This window comes from Trachypithecus francoisi, unplaced genomic scaffold, assembly GCF_009764315.1.
Source record: "Trachypithecus francoisi isolate TF-2019V2 unplaced genomic scaffold, Tfra_2.0 Contig01579, whole genome shotgun sequence".
In the NCBI taxonomy this organism is placed as follows: Eukaryota; Metazoa; Chordata; class Mammalia; order Primates; family Cercopithecidae; genus Trachypithecus; species Trachypithecus francoisi.
Genome location: NW_022681442.1, coordinates 13,898,847 through 13,910,431, shown reverse-complemented (window position 1 = coordinate 13,910,431; position 11,585 = coordinate 13,898,847).

Sequence of the window (11,585 nt, the reverse complement as noted above, 5' to 3'; positions counted from 1 at the left end):
CTTTTCCTTCCTTTCTTTCCTTCTCTCCCTGGCTCCAATCTGCCGAAGGTGATGGGCCGAGCCCAAGGGCCTCAGCAGCCTTATAAGGCAAGCGTTCTGAGAAACCTTCAACTCTTAATTTTAACATTAAAGAAAAAGTTGTAATCAGACTTGGAGGAAACTTAGCTTTTTTCCCTCCCTCCTTCCCCCTTCTGGGGGTACGAGGTTGTTTTTGCATGCTTCATTTGCTTCTTATCCTGATAGGCTGCATTAATCAGTTTTATTTCCATTGATAGAGAAACCTCGTCTGTTCTGTTCGAGCTACAAAGCGTCCTGCGAGCTTTTGTGAAAGTGCAAATCAGTTTAAGCAATTATCATACCAGGAATATGAAGGGGAAAGAGGAGGCCTTGCCCAGTGGTCTCCTTTAATCTCTTAATCCATGGATCCAGGGGGGCTGCCTGGACATAATTTAGGACAATCTCCCCACCCTTTACACTGTGATAAGGCCAAGTTACAATGCAGGGCAAAAATACAAGCTTTGTTAACATCCTGCCTTGAAAAGTTAAGATTAGACATTCCGTGCACGTGTGGGGACTATAGGGCACTATGGAAATTTTTTCTTTCTTTTTTTCCTCCTCTTCTCTAAAGTAGAATTCATTCTCCGTCTCTTTCTCCTTTCCCCCATCTCTGCCTGTCTAGCCCTCCCCTCTTTTCCCCCATCTCTGTCCCTCTGTAGAAACCTGTTTGCTCATAGTGCATTTTCACACAGACCCCTCTTGGAAGGTGTGTGTGCTGTGAGGGGCTACTCCACCGCAGGGAGTTGCTGGGGGGAGGAGGGAGACGGGGTGGCCTCAGGAGACCTGGGCTTGCGTCTCACAGGGACAGGTGCGCCTCGCGGTATCCAGGAAACCCTCGTGGGGCTTCCAGGCGCTTTGACAGCACGACCCTCGGTGACCACTAGCTGTCTCAAGCGCTTTGCAGTCAGCGCTGCCGCAAAGCATCCCTTTCTCTTCAACAAGTACAAATTACCTTTTCCTTCCACTCACCTTCCGAAACCCGGAATACCTCAAACACTGAGCGCATTCTTAAACATTCTTAAAATTCAGAATGGTCTGTCCAGAAACAAATTTTCCGTCTTAATAAAAGGTTTATTTCTGCCAAAATTATATACTTTATATTTTTTAAGTACAAGAAAAGGGGGCTGGTGAGGAAGATTTTTCTTTTTTTGGGTAAACGTCCTATGTAGTGTAACAGCAATAAAATCATCAGAGAATACTATTAGCTTTGAAAAAAAAAACTAAAAGCTTTATTACAAACCAAGCTTTGAAAATAGGGGGGATTAGGCGGCTGAAAGGGTCCCACAATGGTAAGAAGAAAAGGTTTCATGCTAATGAGGTTAATGCCCTTTGTATCTCAGGCCTCCACATCTTCATTACGCGCTATCTCCGGCTGCACGGAGCGGCTCAGAGAGCCGCAATCCACTCCAACGCCCCCCTTCCCGGCCCAAAGAAGGATTTGATAGCAGCTCTGTTCAAACTAGATAATTATATCTTTTCAAGTCGGAATTAAGATAAAGAAAGTGAAGCAGAGGCGGCTCGCCTTGATCCACTGCAAACAAATTTGGCGCACTTTCGAGTCCTTCCTCCGCCTCAAAAAGGCAGGACAGTCAGCTTATTAGCCGCTCGTTTGCTTTATTAATTCATCTATTTAAAGTGGCAGGATTAGAGCGTCTAATGTGGACGCAGGCTGCCGTGGCGCTGAGGAATATAAATATTTGCGAGATGCCATCCCACGATGACTATCTGGGCGTGGGGCGCGGGGCAGGGTGCGCGTGTGCCCTGCCTCTGCGTTCCCTTCGCAGTGTGCGCGTGCTGGGCTGAGCAGGGGGGTGTGGGAGCCATGTGCCCCAGGTCTATGTGCCCCTTCGTGCTCCGGAGGTGCCAGGCATGGATGCTCCCGGGTAGGGCTCAATGGGCAGCGTGGGTCAGATTCTGCGCTCCTCCTGGGACACGGTGAACTGTATGCATGCTGCCATAGGGTCCTGTCTGTGACCCCGAATGGGGATATAGGATACAAGTTTGATCCATGTTCTCTTTCCTTGTTAATTACTTGTGGACCTTCCCTGTAGGACCCCTTGGCCAGGTGCATGTTCGGGAGAGCCATGTATTCTCCGTTTGCGCTGCCCTGAGAGGGTCAGACCGAATCTATTACGCGCGTGTGCCGCGGCTACGTTCTCCTGCGAGGTACACATGGGTTCCGTGTGCGTCTCTCGCGGAGGCGCCAGAAAGTCCTAGGGTGGGAGAAACCTTCGACCTCCGAACTTCCTGGCTTTCTTTCTGTGTGTCCAGTGCGCCAAGCTCCTTCTGGCTCTGCTCCTGGCACGCAAGCCGAGCAGGAGCTGGCGCATTGGCTGCGGCCCGTAACCTGCCGGGCCACTTTTGTGCGAGGGGCGGATTGTGGCTGCCTGAGGGCCGCGCCAGGCGGGCCAGGCAGAAAAGGGACTCGGGCCTGCGCGCGGATTTGGAAACCTCGGCTCCTCCCCGTCCCCGCCTCGAATCGCAGGAAACAAAGTCTGGGACGCGCGGGCGGGTTGGGGAGGGACTCTGGCTGCTCGGAGGCCTGGCCCGGGGCCCCGCTCCGTGGTGGGGGTTTTAAGGGCCGGTCCAAGTCGGTGTAAGGCTGGCAGGGTGAGGGTCTGTTCTTGTATGTTTGTATAGGGTGAGAGCACTAGTTTGTGGTATAATGGCATTTGTGTAGATTGTGGAATAGAATTGTGTGTCTCAGCTAGGACTTTAGTCAATTTGTGTCAGTGCTAATTGTTTGAGTAAGTTAAAGGCTGGAGCGGCCAGGGCTACTTATGTAGATTTGGTCAAGATGTCTAGCCGACCTTGTGTGTCTAGATTGTTTTGAGTTAGGGCCAGCACGTGCAGTTGTGAGGCTGCAGAGTGCCTATGACGGTATGGAAATGCAGTTTATTGAATTTGTGTGCCACGATCTAGTTGCACTGTGTATCTGTGAATTCATCTGGAGTTGTGCATCTCAGAGAATGGGGTGACCTCGGTGTGTGTGGCTTGCAGGGACGTTTCTCGGTGTTTGGATGGGGGTCCCTGTGATGGATGTCCATGCCCGGCCCTAGGGCAGCATCTGCGTGTCTTGGGATCGAGGCGTGTGTGTCTAGTGAGGAGGCTTGGGCTGGGATGTCATCAGGCAGCGCCCCACTAACTCCGGAGTCTGTCAAACAACAGCCGTTTTGTGTAACTGCGCATTTTTCTAGACCAGTCTTTATTATTCCAGCAATCAGCGCTGGAATTACTGGGGCGCCTCCTCGAAGCAGCCGCGGGCCGGGCGGCAGAGGATGCCGGCCTCCAGCGTCTGGGGACCGCGCCCGAAAGCCGGGCTGCGTTGCAGGGCCGCTCGAGCCTCGCCCGCAGCTTCCAGCCCGCGCCCTACGCTTGGCCGCCGGGTTTTCTTGCCCCAGCCAGCCCCGTAGCCAGGGGAAAGTGGGAGTTTTGAGAACTCTCTGACCCCAGCCGTGACCCCTCTCCGGGAGTTGGCTTCTCCCACATGACCCGGTGCGCCAGAAAACTCTAGGCGGCGCCACGCTTGGAAGCGCAAGGTCCATTCATCAGCCGCGCCCCAGCGTCTAATTGGCCTTTTGTTTATTAGTGTTTGTTGCCCGGCGGGGGGTCTCGGGAGGGCACTGGAGCTGCAAGTCGGGGTGCCAGAAGCGGGCGGCCGACCGGCGCCCAGGGCTGGGGTCCGGGTAGGGCAGAGGCGCGTCGCACTCCTCTGAGGGGCGCCAGAGCGCGCCAAAGATCACGCCCACGTGCGGAGATGCACGCATGGAGGCTGGACTCCGAGTGCCAGAGCCTGGTCCTCCCGGCTGCTAAGGCCCCAGGCTTCGCCCCTGCCCCCACCTTCACCTGCAGGCCGAGCCCTCCCCATCTCTCCACACTCTCAGGATTTCAGACCCGCCTTCCTGCCTCTCCTAAGTTCCCATCCCAGGCGCTGGCCTTGTGGCTGGGTTCCGCTCACGTCCCGCCGTTCTTCGTTCTTCGTGCTTCGAGTTCATTTGACGTGGCTCCGCCGATTACCCCGGGGAGTAAGCTCCCGGTTTACTCTGGGTTTCCCTCCTTAAATACCAACCCGGCAGTATGGAGCCAGCATCCGGCTTCGCTGGGTGGTGTGATTGAGAGAATGTTTTTGGCAAGACAGGGAGAGAGGGACGAGACGAGCACTCAAAATTCCACCTTCCTCACCAAGTCATACCTCACCTTCCGATCCGTATCTCCCACCCAGTGTTCAATCTCCATCCTCGCCATCCTCCTCCCTACCCCACATTTACTGCCCCTCCTCTCACTCCTGAGAGACAGCACAAAAGTAAGATCTCCATTCCCAGCACAAGCACAAGGCCAAAATGCACCTGGGGGTCCGGAGGTGCTTGGGACGGGCATGGAGTCTCATTTGGAAAATGACTTGAGGAGGATTGGCCTCGCCTGGCGGTGGCCTGGCTGCCGGCAACGTCTGGAGGGCTGGGCCTCAGCCTGGCCCCAGACGTCCCCTGCTCCCAGCCAGCTCCAGGCCCTATATATAGCACGGGTCTCCATAGCCCTGGCTGGACCCTGACGTCAGAAAGAACTTGATCTTGCCTGCTTCGCTCCTGCTTCTGAAACTGATCCTTGAAATGAGAGAACAGACTCTACACAATTCCCATGGCCTTGACATAAGGTACAGCGATAAATATACACCACTAATGAGCAATTACCATATAATCACCTTCCAATTAGCTCGCATAATGATGAATTAAACATTCTAGCAGGCGGGATTAGGTTTCTTACTTTGTATATTATTTACGAAGGCTATAGCTTCTGCAAAGAACTAAATATCAAATTAGATGGGGGAATTTTCACTTGGGGGTAATTATGCATTCAGGCCAGCGGCTGTGTTCTGGTCACTTGTCAACTGAGGCCTCCTGCAAGGTAGTGACCAGTGCGTTTGGGCATTTATTTTCCTTTTTTTCCTTCTCTCTCTTTAGGTTGCAATTGCCTTTTTTTTTTCCTTTTACTACTCTGGCCCCTGGGATGAGAGGCTGGGGACACTGAGGTGAGGGACTAGGTGGGGTTTGGGGAGGGACCTCAGAGAAGATGTGGTGCAGGCTTCAGGCCCTGTCCTTCTGGCCCCATTCGCTTGGCCCTTGTTCCTGTTTCTCTCCATCCCAGGAAGGATACCTGAGCAATTGGCTCTGCACAGCTAGGGAGCACAAGGCCAGCATGGCTGCCCACTCACCTAATGCCCTAATGCCACGGGCTTCCTCCCACTGCACCTGGTGCCGCTGCCTCACCTTCCTTAGGCCTCCTCGGGGCTTCAGTGCAGTCTATTCCAACTTTTACCCCTGCTCCCACCCCAGTAACAGGGAGAGAAAGGATACGGCGAGTTGAGAAACCAATGACAAACCTCCACTTCGCCCGCAGCCACCTCTCTTGTTCGGAAATGAATTTTGGCAAGAGATTAGTTCCTAATCTGATCTAACGCTGCTGACATTTGGGAAGAAGATGAAAATGGCAGCTCAATTTCATTCTGAAACAGGGTCACTTCGCAGGGCTCTGCTCTCCAGAGAATGTGGACGCCCCTCCCCTCTCCTAAAACCGAAGAGCTGGAGGGGCAGCCATGCCAGGGACTGCCCATCCCCAGGTCGGCCAGAGCCCGTGGGCCCTGGGCCTGTCTGCAGTAGAACGGTGGGAGTGGAGGGAGGCTGTCTGGGCTGGGGCCACTGCCTCTGTCCTCTGCTGTCTGCCTTTGGGGCACTGTGCTTGTGCACAGATAGGGGCTTTTGAGCCCCCATAGAAGACTCTTTAGGCTAGAGAGCCTCTTTCTTGTAGGGAGGCCCTGGGGAAGGTGAGAAACTTTCAGGAGTCACCAGTGGAGTAATCAAAGGAAGGTGCCCAGGGCCTGTGGGAGTTCTTTCCCCTGTACTTCCTGGGTAAGTAAAAGCACAGCTAGGGCTGGGTGGCTGCCATTGGCTGAGGGTCTGGCTTATTTGGAAGCCATGGGTCTGGAGACAGCTGCTCTGGCACTTGACTCCCTGGGGCTGCAAGGTCCTCCTGGAGGCAGAGTTCTCCCTTTCCCCTGCTTCCCCGCTTTCTCCCAGACACACGCTCACCCACTGCAAACCCAAGAGGTGGGTGGGCCATGTTCTTGGTCACCTAGCAGAGCCCTCCATGTCAGCCTTTGTCCTCAACAGGGGCCACTCTGGCAGTGGCCTCATCCTGGGTCAGGTAAGAGAGGGCAGGTAAGTAAGTTGTTGCAGGACCTGCCTGGTCACTGGATTTTGTTCCTGAGGGATCAGGCACTTCTGAGGCCTTGTCTGTGGGGCGCAGGGCCTGGAATGGGGGTTGAGGGCCTCATCGTCAGCTCAGGTCAAGGCCAAGCAGGAGAATCTGTGCCTGGGTCCCTAGGAAAGGGTGTGCTAATGAAGAGAGTTCTGTGCCATGTACCTTGCATGCTGGTGGCCGCATATGTATGAGTGGCTATACCTGAATATGCTTGTACAGCATGCAACTTTGAACATGTGGATTATAAACATGCATGTAAATATGCACGTGACCATGGGGGTTGGGGTTGCAGTAGCCCATACTGTGTCTTTGTGCAGCTTAGCAAAAGGCATCCCTTCTTCTGGGTGGAAGGCATCCTTTCCTCTCCTGTGGCTTGCCAAGTGGAATGTGAACTGGATTTCAGCAGAGCACCCCATCGCCCATCCTTTTGGCCAGACTTCTTAGGCAGTACACAGTCTGGAGTCCATAAACTCAAATTCTGGTGGAGACATCTGTGTGTTGGGTGTGGTACTATCCAAGAGTGACTTTATTATTGAGAATCAGCTTTATTCCTAGGAGTCCCTCCTTCAGTGGCACCTAGCTGGCACTGCCTCTTGCCCCCTTTGCAGTACCGAGGACCTGAAGAGCGATAGCCACCACTATCTTGGACCGTGAGCAGTATGCAAGCCTGGTAAGCACAGGTACATTTGCGCTTGTGAGTGGGGCTGAGTAACAGAGTACATGTGTATGGATGGATGTTCGGAAGTGTGAATATTTGTGTGTGTGAGTGTAGGTGGGCCCAGGTGTGACCATGGGGGTGGAGAGGGCATGACTGGACATGTTTGTGGGAGCCACAGTGAGGTGCATGTTTGCGGGGTACAGCTGGCTTCTCTGTGTTGCCTCCCCCAACCTCACACAGGCATAGCCTCCCTTCGGCCATGGTGGTCTGCTTCCTGAAGGGCTCACTGCCACTCCTCTCCTTGACCCACTCTAAATGACTGCAGTTGGCCGGGCACAGTAGCTCATGCCTATAATCCCAGCATTTTGGGAGGCTGAGGCAGGTGGATCACGAGGTCAGGAGATCGAGACCATCCTGGCTAACACAGTGAAGCCCAATCTCTACTAAAAACACAAAAAAATAGCCGGGCGTGGTGGCAGGTGCCTGTAGTCTCAGCTACTCAGGAGGCTGAGGCAAGAGAATGGCGTGAACCCGGGAGGCGGAGCTTGCAGTGAACTGAGATCACACCACTGCACTCTAGCCTGGGCAACAGAGTGAGACTCCATCTCAAAAAAAAAAAAAAAAAAAACAAAAAAAAAAACAAAGAAAAACAAAAAAAAAAGACTGCAATTGCGGCCTTCCATGAAAGCCAGAAGTGGTGTCTGCTACTGTAGATCACTTCAAGCGGAAGGCCACTGCTTTGTTAAGTAAACAGCACCATGTTGACTCAAATGTTGCTTTCTGTACTTGCCGTTTAGGGGCAGCACAAAGGGACTTAAGCAGCTCCAAGGACCCTTGGGGTGGTGGTGTCATTCAGGGTTTATTGAAAGCCAGAGCCCTTTAAAGGCCCTCCTTCTCTGTCCACACCCTATGGCACCCCACAGCCTGCTTCCCTCTCAAATCTTGAGTTTTCATAGCTGAAAAGGAGACTTTATTTATAATATACTGAATATGCTACAGACCACATCCACTTGTCAGCCTCAAGAGGGTAGAGGAAGAGAGCATGTGTGGGCATGTGTGTACACACGTGAGGTGTATGTGGATGTACCAATGATCTCAGCCCATCAGTTGCTCGTGGAAACCCCAGGAAGAGTAATCTCTAGAGGGGTCACTTGGTTCTTTGCCCCAGGGAAGGGAATAGGTGAGCCAGGAGTCTCTGGGGGACTAGCATCTAAGCCTCATGCTTGTTTTAGAAGCTCTCTCCCTGCCTCTGGGCCTGGGTTAGATTGTAGGCCAGCCTGGGGGCAGGAGTAAATAGCCACTGCTTCTGCTTCAAATGCCTACTCTGTGCCACCACTTCATGAGCATTGCAGCTGTCTGCCCCCACCCCTACCCCCATGGGTCAGGCCCTAGTTACCTGCCCTCCCTGCTCACTGCCCTTTCTGGCCTCTCCTTCTATTGCAGACCAGTGGGTGATGGAAGGCACTTAGGGAGGGAGAGGACCTTGTGGTAGTTCCTTCCCGGCCTCATGACTCGCTCTCTCATCCTGGGGAAAGGGACCAAGCCAATGGGTGTACAGGTGTCGCTATAAAGAGACAGGATCCAGGATAGTTCTGTCCAGAACCTTCCTGCTGCCTGTCTGATTGTGATTTTCGCTCATTTCTCCATGTCTGCTTGCTTGAGGCCATAGAGGTGGCTGTACCCAGGAAGGGTGGAAAGTTTTCCCGAGCCCTGTACCTTCTCTCAACCATCCAACCTTCCTTCTTTCCTTCCTCCCTCCCTCCCTCCCTCCCTCGCTCCCTCCTTTCCTTCCTTCCTTCCTTCCTTCCTTCCATCCATAATATTTGTTTAACTTAGAGAGATTTATTCCACAAATGAACTCATTCATATGTGAAGTGACATACATGTAAGATTATTATTATTACTATTTTTGAGACGGAATCTCGCTCTGTTGCCCAGGCTAGAGTGCAATGGTTCAATCTCAGCTCACTGCAACCTCTGCCTCCTGGGTTCAAGTGATTCTCCTGCCTTAGTCTTCCGAGTAGCTGGGATTATAGGCATGTGCCATCACGCCTGGCTAATTTTTGTATTTTTACTAGAGACGGGGTTTCACCATGTTGACCAGGCTGGTCTGGAACTCCTGACCTCAGGTGATCTGCCCACCTTGGCCTCCCGAAGTCCTGGGATTATAGGTGTGAGCCACCATGCCCAGCCTGTGTGAAATTAATTATTAAGTGCTGTTAGCTATAGGGAAATATCTGAAACAGTCAAATGATCATTGCTAGGGGATTGGTAACATAATTTACCCTAGGATGGGATGTTATGCAGTAGTTAAAAACAAATAAGCATAATTTGTGTTCTAATATGGAAAGCTCTTTAAGGTATGTAACTGTTAATTGATAAAAGCAAAAGGAGTTTCCTTGGAATATGATTACTACAAAAGAAATACATATGGGTGTGTATTTGTTGTGAAACTTGCTTATAATCTTTCTAGCAGGATACAGGAGGGACTGGTAAAGTAGATTCCACAGTCTTTCTTGAATGCTATGGCATGATTTCCTCCAGCACCGGGTCACTCCTCTCCAGATGCAACTCTGTCCCTCTTGAGTGATTAATAAACCATTTGCAAAGGGATTCTCAGCATGGAGCACCATAATCCAGCTGATCCCTTCCAGTTCTATGTAGAGCAGGACTCTCCCATCCCTTGCCTTTAGCCACCGTCCTGTTAATGCAGTCCACAAGGGCACTGGCTTTTTTTGACAACCAAGATTTGGACAAAGTTATAGAAGTTGGCCAGCCCAGCTTCCCCTCCATGAAAGAATCCTACAGGAGGTCCCACTGGTGGTCATGCAGCCTGGGCTTGGATGTTTTCGTGCTGAGAAGCCCTCTACCTCCCAAGGTTGCATAGTCTCTTCTAAAACAGTAGAGTTTCAGGATTTCCCTTGAGCTCTGGAGAACAAGTTTTACCTCTCTGGAGTTTAACCTGGAGTTGAGTCAGTTGTTTGAAGCACTGTTCCCTTGTTTGCCTACCCACTCTACCCATTATTATGAAGAAAATGCAAATTTATACAGCTATAGAGTGACTAGTGTAATGCATACATCTCCCATCTTCAGTAATTATGTGATGGATTGAATTGTGACCCCCCCTCAAATTTATATGTTGAAATCCTTACCCCAAGTACCTCACAATGTGAACTCATTTGGAGATGAGGGCTTTATAAAGGTAATCAAGTCAAAAGGAGATAGCTAGAGCAGGCCCTAATTCAGTGTGACTGGTGACCTTATAAGAAGAGGAAGTTTGGTGGCTTGTCTTGGATCACACCTGTAATCCCAGCACTTTAGGAAGCAGAGGCAGGAGGATCACTTGAGTCCAGGAGTTCAAGACCAGCCTGGGGAACATAGTGAGACTCTCTGTCTAAAAAAATAAAGAAATAAAAATAAAAAAAGAAAAGGAAGCTTGGACATGGACAGACCCAGAGGGAAAATGATATGAACATCCAGGGAGAAGATGGCTGTCTACAAACCCAGGCCTGGAATAAATTCTTCCCTCGGAGGGACCAGTCCTGCTGACAACTCTGTCTTGGATTTCCAGTCTCCGGAGCTGTGAGAAAATAAATTTCTGTTGTTTAAACCACACAGTCTGGTGGTTTAAACAACAGCAGCCCTAGCTTGTTAAATACAAATGACCAAGTGAAGGTCAATTTAGTTCCATCTACCCTTCCCAGTCTCTCTCCAGCCCAGGCTATTTTGGAGCAAATTCCAGACATTATATCTTATCGTAACCATGTTAGGATGTATCTCTAACAAGATTCTTTTGAAAGCTTAACTGCAATTCCATGATTCTTTAATAATTTGACTGTCCATGAGGGGTTGTGCCACAGGATGAACAGACACCTGTGTGGTGACTCCTGCCCAGCTGACCTGGGCTCTGGGCTCTGCCCAGAATTCAGTCTCCACTTTCCCCAAAGATGAGATCTCTGTTGGATCCAGGTAAACCAGACTCTCCAGCCCTGGTCCTGGGAAGGGGGCTCTCCTCCTGGGTAGAGTCTGGTGATGCTGCCCATTTCTGCCCTTCCCACCCTGCCCAGCTCCCCTGACCCAGCTCATGTAAGTTCAGGTATACAGCAAGAACACTTCTAGGGTCTGTGGGTCTCATTTAACAAGATGCTTTCCGAAATTTCCAGAAACATTCCCCAAAGCAGCACATGCTAAGTAGAACTAAAAATACATATGCAATTCTGGCTGGGCGTGGTGGCTCACACCTGTAATCCCAGCACTTTAGGAGGCCAAGGTGGGTGGATCACCTGAGGTCAGGAGTTCAAGATCAGCCTGGCCAACATGGTAAAACCCGTCTCTACTAAAAATACAAAAATTAGCTGGGCACGGTGTTGCGCACCTGTAATCCCAGCTACTCGGGAGTCGGAGGCAGGAGAATTGCTTGAATCCAGGAGGTGGAGGTTGCAGTGAGCTGAGATCGTGATACTGCACTCCAGCCTGGGTGACAAAGTGAGACTATTTTTTTTCTTTTTTTTTAAATCAAAGCAAACAAACAAAAAAGAAATATACAATTATTTGGGGGTCTGGAAGGGAAGAAGGTATGAAAAAACCAAATGCACTCAGAAGGAAGATCTGTTAC